Source organism: Rattus norvegicus, chromosome 8 (genome assembly GCF_036323735.1).
Source record: "Rattus norvegicus strain BN/NHsdMcwi chromosome 8, GRCr8, whole genome shotgun sequence".
In the NCBI taxonomy this organism is placed as follows: Eukaryota; Metazoa; Chordata; class Mammalia; order Rodentia; family Muridae; genus Rattus; species Rattus norvegicus.
The window spans coordinates 37,511,033-37,531,018 of NC_086026.1; the positions used below are offsets into that span (position 1 = coordinate 37,511,033).

The following is a 19,986-nucleotide window of genomic DNA, read 5'->3' on the forward strand; positions in this document are numbered from 1 at the left end:
GATTGGTAAAGATCTTTTCCCAATCTGTTGGTTCCAAGGCAACTCTTATAAAGGATAATATTTAATTGGGTCTGGCTTACAGGTTCAGGGGTTTAGTCCATTATCATCAAAACAGGAAGCATGGCAGTGTCTTGGCAGACATGGTGCTGGAGAAGCCAAGAGAAGACTGGCTCCCACGTGATTAGAAGGAGGGTCTCTAAGTCTACCCCCACAGTGACACACTTCCTCCAACAAGGCCACACCATTCCCTGGGACAAGCATATTCAAACCAACAGAATATCACTGAGCCCTGATCACTGAAAGAATATGACAAGTGATTTTCTAAGGGAGGAAAAGCTAAAAAGGTCACATCATGTGTCCCCCTTTCCCCAAACCAACTCACAGCCTCTGTGCACAATATACCGGCTAAGAAGAGAACAACAGAAATGGCTTAGAGGAAGTAACATTGATCATAGGTATTTATGTTACTTTTATGCATAGAAATGGTGGCCAATTTTTCAGGAAAGGATTGATTAAGAGCTATTATGGCTTTATAGATAATGATCTGGGGGCATGGCTTAGCTGGAAGAATGTTTGGCTAGCATAGGTGAAGCCTGGAGTTCTAGCCCCAGTACCGAATACACTTGATGTGATGGTATACGCTGGTAATCCCAGCACTCAGGAGGTAGCAGGAAGAAGGTCAGAACTTCTTCTCACTATATAGTGACTTCATTGTCAACCTGGGATGCATGAGAGCCTGATTCCTCCTTCCTCCTAAAATAAAATAAAACCAGAAGAATTAAAGATGGCTTCTCTAAAAGTAGTCAAGAAAAGTTCTTAGTCCTCAGGCCTTGGAACTTCTAGGAGGCAAAAGGTGGGCACCTTTGGGTAACAATCTCTCTAGAACAGCCAGGCTGACAAGTCAAGGATTGTATGAGCCACTGGGGCTGCTCAGCAATCAAGCAGTTTAGTGGAGGAAGAAACCCCAGATACCCTGAATGCTAGGAGTCTCAAGTCAGAAACAAACAGTGCAGTTTCTCTTCCCTTCCTCCTCTGCAGCTCAAGACAAGGTGTGTTGGCCTGAGCATGGCCAACCAGAGGCTTCCGTACAGCATTTCAGCCCTAGGCAGAAGCACGAAGGATCGGAAAGGAGTGGTTGTAACATTTACTGAACCAGTTGCAAGCCAGCCACTCTACAAAGCTGAGCATGGAGTCGGGGAAGCGGGTTCCAGCTAAGCTCTTCAAGTCTTTGTCTGCAGGTTTGCCTGAGGGGTAGAGATTCTCCACGTGCCTGGGTTGATAAGAGATTCTCAGCAAGCTGGGTGAATGGTCAAGTTGGCTGGGAAAGAGGAGGCTTCTGAGGAAAGAGAGCAGGAAAGGTCCAGGCAAACCGGGTGTGGTTTCCCTGCAAGAAGAGACTTGAGGTCAGACTAGGGAAGAAATGAGAAGCAAGAGGTTGAATTGACCGGGGGAATCATCACAAAACCCCAAGAGCCCTTGGGCTTGCTGTTCTCACTCTCCCAAAGGGAAGTCCAAGACCAAATATGTTAAAGAGCTCATCCAAGGACCTACCAAAGACAGGTAGTTTTCCCAAATTTAGCTCTGTTCCATTGCTGAGCCTGAATCCTTGCCCACCCCAAAATGGTGATGTTCTGATTGTAGAACAGTCCCCTAGGTCCTCCCAACAGCAGTGAGTCCCTGGGACGATATCCAAAAGCTTGCCCCTGCTAAAAAGATGGGACAGATGCAAAAAAAAAAAAAAAAAACAAAAAACAAAAACAAAAAAACGCAAGACTCAGGGAAAGCACAGCTCGAGGGACTTCTATCACCCAGTCTAACCTGCAGTTAGAAAGAACTCACACTGAAGAGTCCAAAATCCCGGAGGAAGGACTCAGTTAACTCTGTGGTGGGTAACAATCTTGGAGCTCCACAAAGAGTACAACATTTAGCTATCACTGTGGATGGGCTAAGAGTCTTGGCCTTATTATACAGCCAGATAAGGTCTGGCTCCAGATGTTGGTGTCTTTTAAGCACATCAACAGCTTTCAAAAAGGACAGCATGTCTCAACTAAGCCTAACACAACCCCTCTACGACTTGCTGGCCTGTTTATTTGTTCTGCGCATCTGTTTGGCTAGAGAAATATGGCTAGACCTGGGAGAACAGCATTCCTTGCCTGCAAACCTTCTCATCAGCCGGACAGATGGGCCAGAGAGCAGGGCTCACAGGAGGAGGGATGTTAAACAAGACCCAGATAACAGCTGACCCAGGCCATCGGGCTCCACGTGCCGGAGGTTGAGCAACAGTGCAGACAGTTCCTCCACCTCCCTCTCACCATGCCTGTGCTGACCCTGCTGGCAAGGAGCTGATGGCTGGGGTGGTATCGCTGCTGGGAAATAAACTGGCTCCAACCCCCCTCCCTCTCCCTGGTGGACTCCCTCCCTCCTGGTGCTGGCTACATCTGCACTGCTGTCATCATGAGGAGAGCCTGGAGCCTGGAGTACAGTCAGCTGATTAGAGCCGTGCACATGTTTGGGGCCTTGACCCTGCCTTCCTTGGTGTGAGATGAGAGAGTTGGGCTAAATTGACCTGCTCTTGACTGGCCAAAAATGAGGTGCCTTGTCTCTTTCACACTCCCGCCATGGACAGTTCTGAATCCTCCCTCAGAACACCGGCACCCCAGTACGCCCACACACAGATGCAATCCAACCTGGGAGCTTTTAGTCTTTGCAACTTGATTCTTCCTCTGGGGAGGCTCTCTTGGGTCCCAGGAGCAAAGTTAAATACCCTTATCGCTAACCTCCTCTTGTTTTCTGGGCTCACCTCTACAGAGAGTTATTAAGAGAAGACCTTTAAGGAAGACTGCCTGAGTTCCAGTCACTCCATTTGCTTGCTTGCTGCAAGGAATATTTGATCTGGAAAAAAAGGAGAGTGGCAACGTGCTTCGAGCTCACCCACAGTTCAAAGTGCTTGCGAACAAGAGTCACGGACTACAAATAAGGTCTCATTCAATGACAAATGGCATATGCAGTGGTGGTCCTAGAAGACAGCAATGGAGCACAGCTTCTCCGTTGCCTAGTAACATTGTGGCCATTGTGATTGCATATGGAAACCAATTACTCACATATCTGTGGTGAAGTTAGTGCCAACAAACCAATTCTACTGCTCGTGTGTAGGCCCCAGAGAGCATAATTCAATCACCTGTTAGTTTGTGTGTAACTAGATTGTGCTTTCAACCTGTTGCTTTGGGGTGTAACTACATTTTATAGAAACTAATCCAAGTTTGCTATAAAACAGAGTAAAGCATCCCATCTGCGGTCTCATAGGTCTTGTGTTTTTTGTGTCTTGCGATGGCCTGGAGGCCTTGTGGAGTAATGAATCCATATCACAAAGGCATTTGTGATACTCAGATCACACCATAATTGCTTAACAACGTACTACTTCTCAGAATACATCCCAGTTATTAAGCAATGCATGACTTGGTCTGTGTAGGGAAATAGTCATTTTTTTATAGATAGATCAATAGGTAGATCTACATTTGTCTTTGTGGAAATCCAAGGAACAGCATACACATGCACGCATGCACACACACACACACACACACACACACACACACACACACACCCTCTAAGTATATCAACGGTGCGTGCATATTTACAATTAACATTCTCCAGCGTGAGTTATCCCATCAGCATGTTTATTTATCTGCATTCTCCATCAGACTGTGACTATTTTACATATCCATTAAGTCAAGGCCTAGAACTCAGAGAGTACTCAAAACTAAAACAAATACCAAACTGCTCTGTTGCCTAGCCCAGCACATACACTATCAACTGAGGCAGAAAAGCCCAACTCACCACCCACTCCTCCCCAATCTTTTGAATTTCCCAGAAGAATCTCAAATGGAACGTTCCAGGAGAGGCCTGGCTTTAATTTTAATAGACGAAGAGAGCCAAGTGCTAGGGGAATGCTTTATCCTGGCTTTCAAATCCTTTTCTCCTTATTCTCCAAAGACTCAGCCATCCACCTCCCTCTCCAGCCCCTCCCAGTCTACACCCCTGCTGGCCTGGGCCCCGCCCCAGGCAGCCTTTTTTTCCCACGCAATTTGTGACACTACCGTCCACTCCCAGAGACACAGAGGAAATCAGCCACCTCAGAGACCAGGCAGACTGGTGCCATTCCCACAGCCATCAGACGGTCCCTTCAACACCAACCATCCCTGCTGGAAGCAACCCAAGAGCCTCCAACGCCCAGTGACTCCAAACCAGAGCCTCCTGGGGGGCTTCAAGGCCAGGAGGACCACACATAGGATGTGCACACCCCATCTGTGGCCTCTTCCCCACCCAGACCCCACACAGACACTCACACAGCCATACCTCATACACCAATTCTACTATACACAGCAGCCCCTCTCAGGGTATCTGCTCCCTCCACCCCTAGGCAGACTATCAAGTACACAGCACACAGAGTCCTCAGAGCCTTCTGTCTGATCCATTGGGCAAACTTTTTGACTATAACAGAACAGAGGTGTAGGAGCCTAAAGTAAGAGTATCACCTTCGGGCTGCATAATCTCAGGAAAAAAAAGGAGAGAGATTCAGACCCAAGCTAAATGTCAGCTCCCATTCACTCAAAGTCCTTTTCTAGTTGTAAGACATCAGTGCCCGGTATAAAGCTCACTCATATAATACCAGCAATCAGGAGCTGGAGATAAGAAAACAGGATGTTGAGTTTGAGACCAGCCTGGATATATATTTATGACAGCTAGGAGACAGAGTAAGACTGTGGTTGTGGGTTAGGTGTGAAAAGGAAGGGAGAGAGGGGGCGAGATATTAGTTTATCCTCTAGGTCAAGGCAGGAAGGAGAAGGTCTAGAATCCCAGATCTGACCATGCCTAATAGAGATTCCGCAGGCTCTCCACCTCCCTCCTGGCTTTCCTTTCTATGATATACATTTGTCTAGGGAGCTTTTGTTGAGTAGAAGACTGTGACAGCTCAATCCCAATGCTCCTACAGTGTCCATCGTCCCGCAATCATCAACCTAGATGGTGTCTTAGCCATGTCTTACTCCTTCCCTTTCCCTCTGCCCCTCTCTACACGATTCCATACATCACACACATGATCATAAATGATGTCCCTGCAGGCCACAGCTTGTTGTTCTTGGTCACAAGAGAGCCTCTTGTGGATAGCAAGCAAAGATCAATGGCAAAGAATGCCACTGGGCCACCAGTCCTTTTTCTAAAGCCAACATTTGCCCAACAGGCACATTTATACTTCTAACCTCAAGGTCCCTACGGCTGAAATGCAGTTGCTGCCACTTTCTGAGGCCCCGGGGTCTCCTCACCTTTGTATTTCTGCAGACTCCTGACTCCACCTAGGGAAATATGGGTAGAGGGCCAGCTATATGCAATCTTGAGAATGCTGCAGGGAAATACATGAAAGTGTACTAAGCTCTCAGCTCTTCTCAAATGTGTCTTCTCACACAATCTTGCTAGTAGAAAGATGACTGTGTCTAACATTCTGCATGATGTCATCAGACATCACTGCAGGTGGGACCCATGCACTAGGTACCAGGATGGAACAAAAAGGAAAGATTTTCCCTTTGTTAAGGTCCAATCACCTCCTAGGGAGAGAAGATCACATCTCTTCTCATGGGTGTGTATATTAACTGTAAAGATAGTGAAGCAAGAACTCAAGAACTCTTATGGGCCAATGAATGGGACTCCAGGAGAAACAAAAATTGACAGAAAGAAGGTCAGGGGACTAGTGTAACCTACAGAAGAACAGACCCAGGAATGTGTAACAAGCCAACAATGACTGCTTCATTTGTGGCACCCTGGATGACAGAGGGAGGGTGGTAGGAGCCACAGGGAAATCCTAGGAGTCCTGGTTCCCTGACTCTCGGTTTCCCCATCCTCCTCCTCATACCTCCAACTGTAAGTTCAGTATGGAGCTGAAGGCCATGTGACTAGGTGAAATTTGACATTCAAAGTGGCAGGCCCTTGAAACTGCCAGGCGATACTGATAATAACACCAGCCTGAACCAGGGCATTGATCCCCTGCTGTGGAGCTCAGGACAATGGCTTTTCAGGGTTAGCTATAGGAACTTTGCTTTGAAAAGAAAAATCAGTAAATTTGGGTTAAAGATAGAGTTCTTTTGGAGAACTTTTTGGAACTCTTAGGGTCTCTCTCCTCTGCTCTCTTCTCCTCTCCTCTCCTCTCCTCTCCTCTTTGGCTGGGAGTTTTATGAGTAAACTAAAACAGGTAGGAGAGGAAAACACCATCAATCTAGACATTCACAGTTTCCCTGTGGCTTTCCTGGTACTATTTCCCTGAGTAGATTCTAGTCAGTTGCCTAGGAATGGAGAAAGCAGATATGAGGCAGAGGACATGGATATCTACCACTGTTGGTAGCAAAATGATCCCATGTGCTTACAAGAGTGTCTTAGTTAGGGTTTTACTGCTATAAACAGACATCATGACCAATGCAAATCTTATAAAGGACAACATTTAATTGGGGCAGGATTACAGGTTCAGAGGTTCAGTCCATTATCATCAAGGCTGGAACATGGTGGCATCCAGACAGGCAGAGCATAGGTAGAGCTGAGAGTTCTACATCTTCACCTGAAGGCTGCTAGCAGAACACTGACTTCCAGGCAGCTGGGATGAGGGTCTTATAGCCCACAGCTACAGTGACACACCTACTCCAACAGGGCCACACCTCCTAATAGTGCCACTCCCTGGGCCAAGCATAGACAAACCATCGCACAAGAGGTACCTCTGAGCATGTCCTCACCATCCCCATCCTCACCCATCTCTTCTGAGTATGGACCACCCCCTGTACTGGCCATCTTCACAGTAAAGATGTGTTTTTTCACCCATCCACAGACTCCCGGCCATCTTCACAGGTCTGGCCCCTTGTCTACATTCCCACCAGCTCCCATTTCCCCAAGCTCCATCAGTGACTTTCCTTCTTCAGTTGACTACTCCCCAACTCTGGCCATCCTGTACAGGTTTCATTGCTAAAGGATCTCTCATCCCATGACTCACAGTGGGTTTGCTTCTCTCATTAACCTTGATGGCATATGCAGCGACGCACCTGTATAAACAGCAGTATAGGTGTAGGTGAGCTGTACACAAAAGCATGGCACCATCCCTTACTCCCACTCCCTCTGGGAACTCTGAGGAAGCCTGGGGCAGCTCGGGCAAGGCACATCAATGAGTAGGAGAAATGGAGTCCAGATTCCTGAAACCAAATCCCAATTCTGCCAAGTCACAGCTACCTTAGGCAATTCAACAGGGTTTTTCTATGTAAATTCTCTGCTTGTTCTATTTCGCTGTGCAATGTCCAGCTATACCCTCCCCCCAAAATACACAGAACTGAGTATCATTCTCTCCCACCATACAGCTTCCTTCCAGCCACAAACTCTACCACCAGACCCCGACATGCAAGAATAAATGCAGAGAAGCATCAGACAGAGCAAAGGAAGACAGAGGCAGCTACTACAAGGACAGTGTGTCCTCACATGGCCCTCCTCAGTTACCTGGCCAACAAGCCTCCAAGAGTTTATTTTGCAACAGAGTGTCACTTTTCAAGATGGCCATCTCTCTCAGGGACAACTTTCTATGTTCTCTCCTGGTGTCAGCAATCTGACTCACTGTCCCTAGCCAAGCCCAAGCCCGCCCTGCTCCTTCAGCTCTGCTGAAAGATTACTGGCTCAGCCCAGATTTTCTCTACTCTCCATCCCATGAGCACCAATACTGCAGATCCTTGCATTGTTCCCTCAGCCCCAGACAGAGCTGCACCCTTTACTTTGACAAGCACATTTCAAGACAATGCCAGCTCTTTTTTTCACCCGTGCTCACACTGACCACTGCTTGTGTAGTAGACAGACTCACTGTCTCGAGCCTAGTTCAGGCTCTTGGCCCTGGCTGGTTTCTGAAGCAGTCAGTAGCTTTAATCCTGGCCCTCTGCTACAGGTAGCAATGGAAAGGTGGCCCTTCTGTTCATTCTAAGGATTAGGAGGAGGAGGTGGTGGTGGGGAGAAGATATTCAATAGCTAAGTGTCCCCAAAAGAGAGCTGGGGTCCACCAACCTCTCCAATAGGCAATCTGTATATCAGATGCTTCAACATCAGCAACATGGACTCATTCATGAGGCTCACTGAGTGAGCACACTGGTCCATGGAAACCTAGACAGCGCAGCAGGCACAGCCATCTGCCCAGAAGCAACCCATGATGTTCTTGGGTCCGATTCTGCTGCTGGTTTCCTGAACCGAGCTGGGGCTGATTTGTACTTAATTGAATAAGAGTAATAATTTACTCCCTGGCACTCTCTGGATATTGAGTGATCTATAATCCAGAATATCTTGGAATTTGGTGCTCTGAGTCACTTAGTCTCTACTTAGAAACGCTCTCAAAAACTTCTCACCCAAATCTACCTCTCCTCGGTCTATTCCTGAAGTCAATCAATCCTCTGCTTCGGCTTGAGTAATCTCTAACCTTTCAAAAGAGATGCCCAGTCCCAGACTGCTCAAGACCATACTTGCCAACAGGTAGCTCCTAACTCCAGCATCACAAACACCTGGGGACTTGTTAAAAATGCAGACAGGACCCTGTACCCACCCCATGAGAAACTCTAAGGATGGGACTCAGCAATGTTTTCATATATTCTTAGGTTTAAGAACCGCTAGTCTAGATTTATCATAAACTGTCCTTCCCTCCATCAGAAACGGAATAGGAGGGCAGGTACAAGAGGCAAGAGGGCCAGGCAGATCCCAGAGACTATGCCACACTGTAAGGCAATCGCTAGAGGCTAAGGAGGTACCTTAGCTTGGGAAAGACCTCCTGGGAGGACGTTTGCAGTTGGTAAACATGGAAAGGTGCCTGAACTTCCCCCGTGTCCCTCCGGGAGCCTGCCCTGTACTCAGGAGAAGTCTAAGCACATGTCCCCGCAAATGTCACAACTTTCCCTACCACAGAGCAGAGATCTTCCTAAAAGCTGAGCATTTTAACAGAGTTAATGGACACCCATAAATTGTCAGCTGGAGCCATGTGAAGGCTGCAGGAGATGAGGCCACTGCCCCAGCACGAGAACTAAGTGTGTGTCCCATCTGAGCCAGCATGCAGGCATCAGGCCAGGTCAGAAAGGGTGCACAGAGCTCCTCCCTGGGCCTGCTCACATCTCAGACTGTGGCCAGCTTTTACCAGCAGAGAGGTCCTGAGCTAGGAGCAAAGGAACCAGCCCTGGTTTATCCAGCCATTTGAACAAAAAGTCTGGAAAAAGAAACTGTACCTATTCCGGCTCAGTCCCTGTCCTCTTGACCTCTGAAATTCTGAAATTCACCCCCATTAGAGCTCTGTGTTTATTAAGAAAAGTAAATGCAGAGGGAATCCCAGGTAGATTTTTCCAAGCACTTCAGGGGATCCGACAACTTGGATGGGAGCCTTCTCTGGCACCCTGTCCTCCACCTCCCAGTGCCATCCTCCTTCTCAGTTCCCTGGACACCAGCTACCTTGCCATTCCTCTCTGTCGAAGCTCTGCCAGAGTCTCTGTCCTGCCCACTGGCCACTGAGTCCTGCTGCAGGTTTCAAACTGTGCCACCAAGGCTGCTCACCGGCTTCTCCCTTCATGCTCTCGGCCACCTCAGCCATGCCCACTTGTTTCCATGGCAAAGGTCCATTTGAAGCCAAATCTTGACCTGTAAGAAAGCCCCACTAAAGACCAAGGCAGTTGCTAGTGGCCAGATCTTCAAAGCTTTCGACAACAGATCTCAAAAGAAGATAAAGTGGGGTAACCAAACCCAGCCTCCACCTGGAAGGCATAAGGGGAAGATTTAGCCAGGGTTCAGCACTGAAAAGGCCTATAACTAAAATGAAAAAGAAAACCCACATGCGAGAATTAAGGTTTCAGCAAAAGAACTTGCATAGTAAAAGCCAGTACCCCTCTGCAATCACCACTGCCTCCAACCCTGGAGGTTCCCTCTAAACCCAATCTAAAGGACTTGGAAATCTAAAGTAAGGGCGTGGAAGACAGCTCACTGGGTCAGGTGCAAGCCCTGCCAACTCCCAATGGGAATTCCATCCCCAAATCCAGGGAGAAGCCGAGTGACCCTCCCAACACCATTAAGGAGAGATAGGAAGCAAACGCAGTCCAAGCATCTGCTTGCTAGCTTCGAAGCTCATTTACGTGCCAGCCTGAAGTATGAAGAGGTGGTGGCAGCAAAAACAAGCAAGGTTCTGACCCAACGAAGTGGAAGGCCAGAATCGGCTCACTGACGCACATGCCCACATTCACAACCTCTCTCTCTCTCTCTCTCTCTCTCTCTCTCTCTCTCTCTCTCTCTCTCTCTCTCTCTCTCATATACCCACACATACCATACACACATGTACATATATGCACACATGTGCACACAATACATTCTAAGAAAACCTTTGCTGATGCTCTTAATACTAGGAGACAGAGACAGGGCATCTGAACTCACTTGTGCAAAAGGAAAGATACACATGGCCCTGGGGAGGTAGGTGGATGGAAATTAGACAAGAATGCATAGAATCCCCAGGTATTAAATATTATCCCAGAAGAAAGCATTAGGACTGGGCTTAGGTTCACCTAAGGTCAAAGGACTGTATAAACCGAAGAGGACAAGAGGACTACCGAGACCTGCAGCTAAAAGTAAGCACCCATTTATAGTCATGGGAATATGGACACAGGCAGAGAATTGTAACAAATATTGCCTTATAGTACATAGCATGTCCAATGGCACTGCACCATGCCTGCGTGGGCTGCCTATCATTCACAATGCTCAGGCCAAAACGATGTGCCAAACGTAAACAGTGTGGTTTGTAAACATAACATTTTCCGATTCCATTTAGCACCTCATGGTGCTGATTTGCCTCGGGTTATTTGTAGTTTTGATTTTTCACTGACTGGATCTGTGCTCTGAAATTCACAATCAGAAGAATGGGATGTTTAAAACAAGAAAAACTTAGTATCATATAGGTGTCCTTTCTTCAGGTTCTTGTCCATTAAAAATACAGCCTCTGGCTCAAGGGATTTACAGAAAGGAGGCTAGTGGGAATCGAAAAACTCAATGTCCACGGAGGAGAGTGGTCTGTGCACACGAAGCATGATGTCACTCAGGCCCCTTCTGTGTTCTCTCCCCATCTCTGCCTCTAGTTCCCTTCCCTCTCTCCCTCCCCCCCTCCCTCTCCCTCTCCCTCTCTGTCTCCCTCTTCCCCCTCTCCCTCTCTCTCTGTCTCTCTGTCCCTGATGGCGCTGGAACATTCATCCAATGGCTTACCTGCCATAATCAAGAATGATTAGCATTAAGTCTAGCTCAGAATTTTGATGAGCAACTGTCTCTGGACATCGAAGCTTTTAGATAAAGGCACTGGGAAGCCTAACGTGTTGACAGTGTATTCCTTTCCTTCAAGGCAGCAACATAGGGGGTTGGGGATTTAGCTCACTGGTAGAGCGCTTGCCTAGGAAGCGCAAGGCCCTGGGTTCAGTCCCCAGCTCCGAAAAAAAGAAAAGAAAAAAAAAAGGCAGCAACATTACACCCATAGATAACCTTAAATGGCAATGAGACACACGAAAACATTAAGTTGCCTTTTGATCATGCCAAGAACTCACAAATGTCTAGTATAAAGGCTTTGATGGGAATCTTAAATGCTGGAGACTAGGCTAAGAGGTGCCCAGACGGCTAATAAGTTATTCCTGGGTGTGTCTGTGAAAATGTTTCTGGAAGAGGTCAGAAATTGAGTCAGTAGACTGAGTAATATAGATATACTTTCACCCATGTGAGTGGGTATCACCCAACCCATCAAGAGCTAAGGAAGAACAAATTTATTCTCTTTTCCTTCACTTGAACAAGTATACAAATAGCACTCCCTCAAATATCTCTCTTTCTCTTGTGTGTGTGTGTGTGTGTGTGTGTGTGTGTGTGTGTGTGTGTGTGTGTGTGTGTGTTTGCATGAGATTAACTTTCCTGGGAATTTGTCAATTCAACTTCCTGCCTGTGTCCTTCTACAGGCCTCAGGTATGGCATAAAGAGAAATGGTTCCTCAGTATTCTCCTCAGCCCAGTCACTTCCTCAGAAGGGACAAGCCCCTCACAAACAACCGGTTCAGAAATGGAATCTCCTTTCCTACGAGGACAAAGATGTGAAGTCTGAAGTTTGCTCCTTTTCTCCTTTATCACATACTTTAGACTCATAACTGTGCTTAAGAGAGAATATCAGATTGGTGGAGTTGGTCAAGGTCCAAGACAAATGTTTGGTGTTTGTTTTTAAAACCAGGGCTCCTGCGCTGAAGAATCCATACGAGGAAACTATCTTTCACAGAATCCATATAGCAAACTACTTTTCACAGGCCTTCCTGGGCAAGGTCACAGAGCTCCTTGGATGGGAGGAGATTTTCTTCATCTGTTGCTTAAAGACCCAGACTAGGGCTAGGGTGTAATGTGGTTAGGAGAGCGCTTGCCTAGCACACACAACACACTGGGTTAGATCCTCAGCACCACATAAAACTACACACAGAGACGCAAGCCCATAAGTCCTTGTTGTTTAACAAAATCCCCATTGTTTGATTTTTACCAGTGAAGACTCTGGAGCCAGATGCTGGAGTGAAAGCTTGCTAGCTCAGAGACAGAGAAATCAGTCAACTCACCCTCTTCCTCAGAGGAATCCATCCCAGAAGGAATGTCCCTCTCACACCAGCTCAAACAACCTCCTTCATACTGAATGCCCCCCTTCTGCTCCCTGTGCATCTTTCTATCCATCCTCCCGACTCCCTCTTACTCTCTATGGTTTTGTCTTGATAATCCTATTTCACTTCCTGTCAATGGGTTACTTGCTCTGCCTCTTGACCTATGGTTGACTTCATTTAATCCTGCCTACAATATTCGAGCAGAAAGCTCTTGGATTAAAGGTGTGTGCAAAGACTGAGCCATGCTGCAACTAAAAGCAGGTTTTTCCAGTAAGTAACACAATCTCAGGGTTCTCAGTGTGATCTGCTAGCAGATCCTAGCACTCTGGAGTAGAGACAGAAGGATCAGAAGTTCGAAACCACCCTCAGCTACATAGTGAGTTCAAGGATGCCTTGGACAACATAAGACTCTTTCTCGAAAGAAAAAAATCAAGATTCAGGTCACAAGGCCTGGGTTCAAACTCAGGAATGAGGGGTTGGGAGTAGAGAGACATACACACAAGATCACAAACTCAAGTCTACTTTGAATAAGCTGGCCCAGACTTTTAATCAACCCCAAGTCCTGCAAAAGATGAGTAGAATAGATCCTTTTTAAGAGAAATGACTCGGAGTTGGGGATTTAGCTCAGTGGTAGAGCACTTGCCTAGCAAGCACAAGGCCCTGGGTTCAGTCCTCAGCTCAAAAAAAGAGAAAGAGAGAGAGAGAGAGAGAGAGAGAGAGAGAGAACTCATTTAGGTTTGGAAACTAGAAATGATGGCCCTAAGAAACTGGCCCAATTCGGGCCTGATTCAGTGAGAATCTCAAAGGTGGCAATACCATTAGCAAGTAAGATTTTGGCCAAATCCCTTCAGTACTTCAGCAGTCTGTCAGGTCTCCCAGGCAGAAAAGCATTATGATCACCAGTACCTGTTAGGATCCTATTGGCCCATGAAGGTACTTGGAGACAGTTTATAGAGAACAAGAGTTGGTCTCAGGGTCTCAAGGCTCAGCCTTGCCTTTACTTTCTGAGCCTGAGTTTCAGTTCTGTGTAGTCTCAGATAAAAACTGTACCTACATAAAGAGTGATTGTAAGGGCTGCATGAAATGACATTTGGAAAGCAGCTTACAATATTCAGTTAGAGCTACTGAATACCTAATAGCAAATATTAAATACATGTACACCTAAAATATAGCAATTAAATTTGGGGTTGGAGAGATGGCCCAGTGGGTAAGAGCACTTGTTGTTCTTACAAAGAACCTGGGTTTGCTTCCTAGCACCCACATGTTTATTCATAATCATCTATAACTCCATTCCCAAGGGATCTGGGGCCATATCCTGACATTGATGGTACCAAGCATACATATGGTGTACATACAGGCATGCAAACAAACACTCACACATATTAAATACAATCTTTTTTATTTTTAATAGTCAATGATTTTAAATTCTATAAAAGCTGTCCTTCTCCAGGATCTGAGGCACAATTTAAATCATCATGATCATTTTTGTGAGGGGTCAGGAGGAATACTGATGGACTGGAGAGATGGGTCCATCAGCAAAGTGTTTACCATGCATAGAGATCTTAATTTGGATCACTAGTACTTGTGTAAAAAGCACACCTTCATGCTGGGAGGACAGAGGTAGGTGGGACCCTAGAGTTCTCTGGCCAGCTTATCTATCAGAATCAGTAACCCCTCCCCCCCAAATTCAGTGAGAGATTCTGTCTTGAAAAAATGATGAAAAATAACTGAGGAAGACAGTCAATGTCAATGTCCAGCCTCAATACACAAAAGTACACACACGTGCACATGAATACACATGAACAAATACATATACACACACACCACACACATACATGTGCAAAACAAAAAGAAGAATGCTGAATTTGTACTTCATGCAGAGTGTGAATAGACATCATTTTTCTATCCCTTCCACTCAGTTCAACTAAACATCCTAGGTGTGGTGGTTGATTTTAATGTCAACTTGCCACAAATTAGAGTCATCTGAGTAGGGAGCCTCACCTGAAGCATTGCCTTTCTTGATTCAGGAGGACCCTACAGTATGCATGGCACCTTCTGATCATAGCACAGAATTCTCTTTTAGGAGAGCATAGCAATGGGAAGGTTAATTTTGGGTGGCTTGACTTACTTACTGTCTTGCCTCTTCAGCTTTCCCTGTTGCTGCTGGAGATATTCCTTCAATGATATAGGAACAGAACTGCCAGGCTCTATGACTGAGGACCAGCCCCTCCTCAGAGACCTTTCTGGTTTCCCATGACAGATGGGGACTACTGAGGCACCAAGCCTGTGGACTGAGCAGCTACCGGTTGTAGGCCTCTCCAATATGAGACAGCCACTTGAGGACTGTTCCAAGCAGCTACTGAATCCTCAACCTCTCAGGAATGAAACAACTGTTAACTATTTTAACTAACACACTAGACTCTATATATGAACTACAATCTTCTGAAAACTGGAGAGAGGCAGACAGTATCTAGTGGTGGTCTAATAGTGACTTTCCCCCTCACTGTGACAAAAACTCAACAGATGCAACTTAAGGAAGGGAGGACTTATTTCGGCTCAAGATTTCAAGGAGTGTGGTCCATCACAATGGAAAAGGTACTGCAGTAAAAGCAAGTAGTGAAGCCTGTTTCCATCTCAGCCAATCAAAAGGCTGCAAGTTTTGTCTTGTACCAGGAGTGAGCATAACCACTCATCACAAAGATCCCACAACCCAGCCCCTGAGACAGCACCACCTGCTGTCAATCGGCTATTCAAATCCATGAGCCTGTGGGGCACATTCCAGGCTCCAAGCATAAGAGACAAGAACACCAGTATCCTGAGGTGTCTGACAAAGTAATCAGCATTAAAATGCTTCAGTGAGCAATTCATACGCATTCCTGAATGTCTAAGGAATCTGGATGTCTAAGCAAGTTTAAAAACAAAAGATGCAAAGAATCAGGAAGAAAACAGTAAATTTAAAGAAATGGTAATAAAAATTAACAATGAGGATATGAGAAACAGTGACACAACAAACAAATCCTAACGTGTTATCAGAGTCTTGAAAGGAGAGGAGAAAGAGGGCAGAGCTGAAAGAGACTTTAAGAAATATTGGCTTGGGGTTGGGGATTTAGCTCAGTGGTAGAGCACCTGCCTAGCAAGCACAAGGCCCTGGGTTCGGTCCCCAGCTCCGGAAAAAAAAAAAAAGAAAGAAAGAAATATTGGCTTAAAACTTCCCAAATTTAGAGAAGGCATAACTATGGACCTGAGGACCTGAACAAGTTTTAAAGGATAAATGCAAAGCAACCCACACCGTGGATGATATAGGACAACTACACACAGGGCAGGCCCTGCTGGAGGCAAGGAATACTCTGTGGAGGGGAGAGAACGTGAAGGCAGTGTTCTCTCACCAGACACCAGGAAGGATAACATTTTTCTTTTTCTCTTTCTCCTTTTTTCATTTTTCCCTTCTTCTTTTTCTTGTTCATTTCTTCAAAACAAGATTTCACTGTGTAGCCCTGGCTGTCCTGGAACTCTGTAGATGAGGCTAGCCTCTAACTTGGAGATCTGCCTGCCTCTGCCTCCCAAGTGCTAGGATTAAAGGCACGTGCCAGCACTGCCCAGCAGGGATAATTTTTCAAGTGTTGAATGAAAATGTACTGATGACTCCCAGTTCTGTAACTAACAGAAACATCATTCTGGGAGGAGGGGAGGATGACCAAGATGTCACATGAAGAGAACTGAGAGTTTGTCACCAACAGATCCCAAAGAAGAGCTAATGGAAGGTCTCCAAACAGGAAATAATTGTAAGGGTAGGAATCTGGGAAACATTGAGAACAAAACGCAGTATGGAGGATTTTTTTTAATGTCTATAGAGCAAATATTTAATACAGCTGTGTTCAAAATGGAAAAGCTGAGGCTTAAGAAAAAGCATCTATTAACATTTCATTCAAAATTGGAAAAACGACCACTGTAGTAGATTCTTAAACAGGCAGAGGCACGAATCTCTAATCCCAACAATCTCTGCCAGGATGGGAGGCAGAAACAAGAGAAGCACCTAGAAACTTGGAATCAGCTTACTTGGAGCATGCAATGTGACCGTGCGAAAGGGACCTTGCAACTGAGTCACAGACAGCCCCATAGGAAGGGACTCTTTTCTCCTACTGGATTGCCTCATCCAGCCTTAAGAGGAGAGGAGGAACGCAGTCTTACTGCAACATGATATGCCATGGCTGGTTGATATCCATGGGAGGAGGCCTGCGCTTTTCTGAAGAAAAGTAGAGGAGGAGTAGGTGGATCAGGTCAGGGCCTGGGAGGAGAAGAGGGAGGGGAAACTGTGGTCTTAATGTAAAAGTAAATGGATGGATGGATAGATAGATAGATAGATAGATAGATAGATAGATAGATAGATAGATGATAGATAGGTAGATGATAGATAGGTAGATGATAGATAGATAGATAGATAGATAGATAGATAGATAGATAGATAGATAGATAGATAGATGATAGATAGGTAGATGATAGATAGATGATAGATAGATAGATAGATAGATAGATAGATAGATAGATAGATAGATAAATAGATAGATAGATATTTGGCCTCGTATTGTAGAAGAAGGGAATAAACGCCTCAGTATTGTCTCTGAGCTTTTCATATGCACCATAGCACACCCATGCCATGGCAGAGGTATGCCCATACTCGCTATAATAATAACTAATAATAACTAAATACTGACTTGAAGAAAAGAAAACTAAGAAAGAATATAGAACAGTCCAATACCATCATAAACTAATAGGACCTGACTGGAAGTTGTGCACCATTCCGCTCACTGAGAAGAACTCGTGTTCTCTCCCCTGCCTACAGAGCATCAGCCATAAGGTAGGCCACGTTTGGGGCTGTAAGACAAACCTCAAAAAGTTTTCATTAAAATCACACTGGATTCCTCAATAACAGTGGAATCAAATTGGAAATCGATAGCAGAAAGATATGGGAAAACGAACATCTACAAATAATCCATAATTCAAACAGGAAGTGCTAAGGACAAAGAAATGAAAAGATGTTGTACTGAATGGAAGTTAGAACAGTGATCCAAGGAAAGTTTATAGAGCTAAATGATGTGTCATTTTTTAATGACTTTTCAGTGTTGCGACACACATTTACAATTCCAACCCTTGAAAGGCTGAGAAAGGAAGATTAAAAGTTCAAGATGAGGGAAGTCCCTGCCCGCAGCAGCTCTCTGCTCCCAAACCCCGTGGGAGAGAGAGAGACCTCACCGCGTGGTCAGGTGAGCACTCCTGAGGCTGCAGAGTGGAAGAGACCACCAACACTGCCCACCCCTGCTCACATCCCTGGCCCAAGAGGAAACTGTATACGGCCTCTGGGTCCCTGTAGAGGAGGGTCCAGGAGCAGCAGATCCACTGTGTCTGAGACACCGCCAGAACCGGAAGGGACCGACCGGATAAACAGTTTTCTGCACCCAAATCCCGTGGGAGGGAGAGCTAAACCTTCAGAGAGGCAGACACGCCTGGGAAACCAGAAGAGACTGCACTCTGCACACATCTCTGACACCAGAGGAAAACACCAAACGCCATCTGGAACCCTGGTGCACAGAAGCTCCCGGAAAGGGTGGCGCAGATCTTCCTGGTTGCTGCCCCGACGGAGAGCTCATAGGCAGCACCCCACAAGCAAACTTGAGCCTCGGGACCACAGGTAAGACCAACTTTTCTGCTCCAAGCCACCTGACTGGTGAACTCAAGACACAGGCCCACAGGAACAGCTGAAGACCTGTAGAGAGGAAAAACTACACGCCCGAAAGCAGAGCACTCTGTCCCCATAACTGGCTGAAAGAAAACAGGAAAACAGGTCTACAGCACTGCTGACACACAGGCTTATAGGACAGTCTAGCCACTGTCAGAAATAGCAGAACAAAGTAACACTAGAGATAATCTGATGGTGAGAGGCAAGCGCAGGAACCCAAGCAACAGAAACCAAGACTACATGGCATCATCGGAGCCCAATTCTCCCACCAAAGCAAACACAGAATATCCAAACACACCAGAAAAGCAAGATCTAGTTTCAAAATCATATTTGATCATGATGCTGGAGGACTTCAAGAAAGACATGAAAAACTCCCTTAGAGAACAAGTAGAAGCCTACAGAGAGGAATCGCAAAAATCCCTGAAAGAATTCCAGGAAAACATAAATAAACAAGTAGAAGCCCATAGAGAGGAGTCACAAAAATCCCTGAAAGAATTCCAGGGAAACATAAATAAACAAGTAGAAGCCCATAGAGAGGAGTCACCAAAATCCCTGAAAGAATTCCAGGAAAACATAAATAAACAAGTAGAAGCCCATAGAGAGGAGTCACAAAAATCCCTGAAAGAATTCCAGGAAAACACAATCAAACAGTTGAAGGAATTAAAAATGGAAATAGAAGCAATCAAGAAAGAACACATGGAAACAACCCTGGATATAGAAAACCAAAAGAAGAGACAAGGAGCTGTAGATATGAGCTTCACCAACAGAATACAAGAGATGGAAGAGAGAATCTCAGGAGCAGAAGATTCCATAGAAATCATCGACTCAACTGTGAAAGATAATGTAAAGCGGAAAAAGCTACTGGTCCAAAACATACAGGAAATCCAGGACTCAATGAGAAGATCAAACCTAAGGATAATAGGTATAGAAGAGAGTGAAGACTCCCAGCTCAAAGGACCAGGAAATATCTTCAACACAATCATAGAAGAAAACTTCCCTAACCTAAAGAAAGAGATACCCATAAGCATACAAGAAGCCTACAAAACTCCAAATAGATTGGACCAGAAAAGAAACACTTCCCGTCACATAATAGTCGAAACACCAAACGCACAAAATAAAGAAAGAATATTAAAAGCAGTAAGGGGAAAAGGTCAAGTAACATATAAAGGCAGACCTATCAGAAACACACCAGACTTTTCGCCAGAAACTATGAAAGCCAGAAGATCCTGGACAGATGTCATACAGACCCTAAGAGAACACAAATGCCAGCCCAGGTTACTGTATCCTGCAAAACTCTCAATTAACATAGATGGAGAAACCAAGATATTCCATGACAAAACCAAATTTACACAATATCTTTCTACAAATCCAGCACTACAAAGGATAATAAATGGTAAAGCCCAACATAAGGAGGCAAGCTATACCCTAGAAGAAGCAAGAAACTAATCGTCTTGGCAACAAAACAAAGAGAAGAAAAGCACACAAACATAACCTCACATCCAAATATGACTATAACAGGAAGCAATAATCACTATTCCTTAATATCTCTCAATATCAATGGCCTCAACTC

At 45.5% G+C, this 19,986-nt stretch overlaps 1 long non-coding RNA gene across 1 annotated transcript; it reads right to left on the minus strand.

Annotated features, from left to right (window-relative positions):
* Positions 1 to 1,132: 1,132 nt before the first annotated feature.
* Positions 1,133 to 19,740, minus strand: LOC134480010 (uncharacterized). The gene is made up of 2 exons (XR_010054111.1): positions 2,801 to 19,740; positions 1,133 to 1,384 (listed from the first exon to the last, which is right to left on the minus strand). It is a non-coding gene; the product is annotated as an uncharacterized LOC134480010 (long non-coding RNA).
* Positions 19,741 to 19,986: the final 246 nt, after the last annotated feature.